Source organism: Ceratosolen solmsi, unplaced genomic scaffold (assembly GCF_000503995.2).
Source record: "Ceratosolen solmsi marchali unplaced genomic scaffold, CerSol_1.0 scaffold10, whole genome shotgun sequence".
NCBI classification, from domain to species: Eukaryota; Metazoa; Arthropoda; class Insecta; order Hymenoptera; family Agaonidae; genus Ceratosolen; species Ceratosolen solmsi.
The window spans coordinates 27,065,167-27,070,470 of NW_011948412.1; the positions used below are offsets into that span (position 1 = coordinate 27,065,167).

At 32.2% G+C, this 5,304-nt stretch overlaps 1 non-coding gene across 1 annotated transcript; it reads right to left on the reverse strand.

The window, feature by feature from the left end:
• Positions 1-3,533: 3,533 nt before the first annotated feature.
• Positions 3,534-3,606, reverse strand: TRNAR-UCU (transfer RNA arginine (anticodon UCU)). The gene has a single exon. It is a non-coding gene; the product is annotated as a tRNA-Arg (tRNA).
• Positions 3,607-5,304: the final 1,698 nt, after the last annotated feature.

Genomic DNA, 5,304 nt, shown 5'->3' on the forward strand with positions numbered 1-5,304 from the left:
ATGCGTAATATTTGAAGTATTCAAAAACAAATATATAAAACGTAATGGAATACCATCACAGAAAACATTTGAAACATCTCCATCGAAGAAATCCAAGACGCACGAAAACGAGCCGACGAGCTTCACAAGGCATTTAATAAGGCGCCGATACTGCCTGGTAGCTACAACCATACTATAATTACTGTTACGTGTCGCTAGTACACTACAGCGCCGACAGATAGAGCTTAGCTCCCATAATTACTGCTATGTTTCGCTAGTACATTGCAGCGCGTACAACACGAAAAGACCACTCTCACCTTGCACACCCGGACGACGTTATACAGTTATTGCCAGCTGCTAAATTCACTCAGTCATTCAGTCACCCACTCATTCATTTGAAGGCACCAAGAAAAGGGGAAGGCCCCTCAACTGAGCCCGAAGAAAGCCTATTTAGTAACCTCGCAAGTAACAAAGCACATCAGCATCGTCTACAACTCTCCCTCCTCCAGGTCACACGGTATCTCCAACAGCCAGTACGGGCCTATGGAGTTGTTAGTCTGCGCGACGCGAGAAGCCTGCGTCGCCCCTTCAATTCCATACCGTGGTGAGCCTAACCTGTAAATACAAGCCGCTTGTGTCTAAGAGCATGACGCAGTCACGGCTTCCCCACGTGACACTACTCGAAGAAGTGGCAAGAGCTTTACAACCTCCCCGCTCTCCCTGTTCTCAGGGTAACCTAACATCAAGGGCACCACGTCACGAGGATCAAGAACCTTACAATCTTCCACCTCTAAACGAAATGCTCACTACCGCCACATTCCAATCACCAAAGAGTAACAAGGATCATCTATAAGTTCATCGACAATAATAATCCTTATAATTGGAAAATAGAAGAACTCAGAAGCTAAAACCGCGTACAAGCCGCGCTCGACAAGCTGCGTTGGGAGCTATGGGAGTCAGTTCAAACACCACCAAGTTTCACATAAGGCGCTCCATTGGAGAAAGGACATTTAAAGAAATCACCACGCTGCTTGCCCTAATTGACGCGATCCTCTGCACAAAGCCATTAGAATCAATGCGCGATGACTTCAAAGACCATTCAGCACTTACCGGACAATCGTAATAGGGAGCCCACTTACTACTATCCCAGAACCATCTCTAAAGGATTTGTTGATTTCAGGAATAACCCGCTGGAAGCTTATAAGCAAGTGTACAACAACTCTTGTTACAGTGGTCGAATCACTACTTGCAACAACAACTGTTAAGTTCAAAACGGGACTACCCACTGAATGATATCTATGTTGGCTCATTGATGCTCATCACAAATGAACGATTATTTCTCTGCAATTGACCACTCACCAGTCATTTAAATCCGTACAGGCGGAGACGGCCTAACCAGAATCGTCACACTAAAGACTGCTTCCACCACGATGGTCAGAGCAATTCACAAACTGGCAGTCCTACCTATCCAACAGAATGACGGGAATCATCAATTACAGTGCTGATGGTGGGCGGAATGTTCAGGATTGAACTACCCAACATAAAAAATTTATTGTTCATTATAATATGATTCCATTACATTATATTTATGTTTAAAATGAGTCATATTTGAATTATTCGATACGAAAATTCTCGATGAAATTTAAGCCTCGTGCTATATCTGCATAGAAACAAAGGAAGATTCTCGAAACTACTAAAGCTTGTTTTCCGAGAATTTGACATAATTTTCAAGAATTACAAACTCTAAATGTACGAAATCATATATAAGGAGCAACATACGATGAAGCAAATTAGTCTTGTTGAGTAAGTCAAAGTGAAATAGTTTAAGTCATAACAGTTAAAGTTCTACACGTCTGTCTACGAGAATCCGTGCAAGGTATACACATTTATTTACATTATTTATTATCTATTGCTGGCCAGCTATCGGTGCGTCCTCCGTAACGTGACTATAGTTAGACCGCATTGGGGGCGACAACAGACTAGCATCACCAGCAAACTACTTATCATCATTTATTGTTATTACGACATATGGCAGATATTATCGGTCAGGCCTCTGCAACTTAATTCTTATAAGACCTCTGAAGAGGGCGCCGATACTCTTTGATATTCCCCACTAATTAATTTCTTGCGATCCTCTCCCCAATAATCGCCGATAAAAGAGCGCCCATGGATTCGCGATTCTAGCGATTCCCTCCACGCGAGTTATCACCGAAAACAGCGCCCATGGATTCGCGACTCTTGCGATTCTTTCCCCCATAAAGAACAATAACGCGTGCCCAGTACAACCAGCACAATTTTTGCCTCGCACTACCGGACGACGTTCTACAGTTTAAGGACAACTGTTAAATCACGACGAGTTCAACAATTCTCATAATGATCGGTAACAACAACAACCAATGTAACATAACCTTAAATAAATGTGATTAAAACCAATTGTGTTTTATACTGAATTAATGCATTAACCTCTCACAAATCCCCCCCCCCCCATCACCGTTAAACCGATGGCACAGTCTGATCCATCCACCTTGGTCTGCAACAAATTTCTGGTGGCTGGAATTCTAAACAAAGTCTAAATTTTAAAAACATAAAATCTATAAAGCCAAAAATTAATTTATCTATTTAATTAACGTAAATTACTTTAAAATTTTTTATTATTTCTAAAAGTAATATTATTTTATTGTAAAATTATTTAAGTAACAAATGCCCGTACAAAATATTGCAATCGATACATTATTCATATTTCCAATTTATTATAATATAAGTGTTAGTATGGAATTAATGGTTAAATAATTTCATTCAGAAAAAGTAAAACATGATAAAAATTTTTTAATCGATTATTTAATACTATAATATGAACTAATTAGTATGTATTACGGAAATATATGCTTAGATATTCAATAAATATATTTATTAAAGGAGTTAATTGATATTGTAAAAAACAAAACTTAATTTTATAAGTGTTCTTTAAAAAGTTTAGTTTAATTAGCTGTATCGTTTCAAAACATTGCATAAGTAACTAACAATATTTCATAAAGATCAATAGTTTCAATAATAAAGTGTCGAATAATAAAGTTAAGTGAATAAATAATAAATTGAAAAAATTGTATAAATTCATTTTGATCTATAAGCGTTAATATAGTTAAATGAAATGTATTTAAGAACTACTTTATAATAATTATAATCGAATTTTCTTTTTTATTTAACAATATTCAAATAAATTAAAAAATTAATTATTTGACTTGTTTTTACTGTTAAATATATCAATGTCGATAATGTCATATTAAACAATTCTGCGGGAAGGAACATCAACATTTGTTTTTTAATTTATTATCAGATTATTCTGATCCTCGCGTAGCTTCATCGAGTTTAGTTTAAATTCATATATGAGCGACATTATCCATGCATGAATAGATTTGTTTTTATTTTTGGAATTATTATCATCGGGTGTTTATTAGATACCAAAATAAAAGTAAAAATGAAATCCATTCGGTATATGAAATAATTGTATGTACAAAAAATAGGTGAGTCACACAATACACACCTAAAATTGCATACATCCCTGGTGGGGATCGAACCCACGACCTTTGGATTAGAAGTCCAACGCGCTATCCTCTGCGCCACAGGGACTCAATAAAATGTATTATATTAGCAAGTCATATTGTTAGTCTAATTTATTTCTTTAATATTATTTAATAATAGATGGCCATACTTGCATACACATTGCTTCGCATGCATACCTCTACTATTTGCAATCTATAATAATATCGTAAGTGTTTCACTTATTTCCATTTAAGCTTTCAAGTATTTTTTTAATATATCTTGATTGATGAGGAAAATATTACGTGCATATAATATATAACTATATACTAAAAATAGAATGGATTTAGTTTTTAAAATATTATTCTTTTTAAATATAAATTATGATTTGTAAGTATTAATTACTCGAGAAAAATTAGCATGTGCTTTCATTGTCAACTATTTTACTCACGGCATTTAATAATAATTTATTTGTTAGTTATAAAATTGTAGATATATATAAAAGAGTTTTTCAAGTTATAAATGATTTTATATCATCTATCAAACGTAAATGACAGATTTGAAATACATCTACAAAATAAATAGTTAATACATAATTAAATTATACGGAAATAAATATTATGTTATTATACTTCCATTCATGTCATAATTTTACAATGATTATTTTCACTATACATTATTGTTAAAAATCTAAACTTATTTTAATCTTGCTAAAAATCTGTGTATATAATTTTCATTTTAAATTAACACAATATGTTAGTATTGTCTTCTTCAATAGACAATGGTATAGACAATGACTAGTGTGTTTTTCTTAATTGGTAATTGTTTTACCTAACAATTATAGTATTATATTTTGCGCTTGTAAGTCAATAAAATCAAATGTTTAAATTATGAAAAATCAAACGACAATCTTAAACTTTCTCGGCAAATTTAATGTTTATAGTTTTGCATCAGTTTATTCTTTTCTCATTTAGTATGTAATTATAATCAATCGTGTGAATCTATCAATTAAATTAGTCTTCATATAATTGATATTATATTGAATACCATATATTTTTAATAAAATATTTTATTTAAATTAGTTTGTTGATAAAAATCACATTACATTATCCATTTTATATAATTCGAGATTCGAAAGAATAAATTAGACTGTACGTATTATTTATTTTCATATCTTAATCTGTCTTATTGACAAAAATATATACTTTTTAGCATAATGTAATTTATAAATAAATAAATAATATGTAATACATATTAATTAATTTCCAAACTTTAAATTTCTTACATAAATCTATTAAGCATTATTTGTAATTTATTTATCAACAATATAAAAATATTAAGTAATACTAATAATGCAAGAAGTTATTGAAATTATGGATTTATGGACATTAACCTGGAGTAAATGAGGGCAATTGAATAAAAATATTAACTTTTACGATTTAGTTTATTTAATTAATTTAATAAAATAAAACAATCGATATAACGAAAATTATGCTATAGTAAATAATTTTTAATAAATAAACTTATTTATATGATGTTTTTTGAGCATTTATATTCAATCCTTATTCTATCACTTATAAATCATAATATACAAATAAAATGTATAGAGCATCAAACATGCTTTCGAGTTGTCTGACTTTAAAAGAAGAATTCCTATGCTGCCAATTGAATCTTCGCATTCGAACAGACCTTCACATACTGGAATCCCACTCTTGATTCCACCGATCTTACTTGCACATCTAGTTAGTATCTCTCTCTCTCTCTCTCTCCTTTCTCTTCTTCACTCTC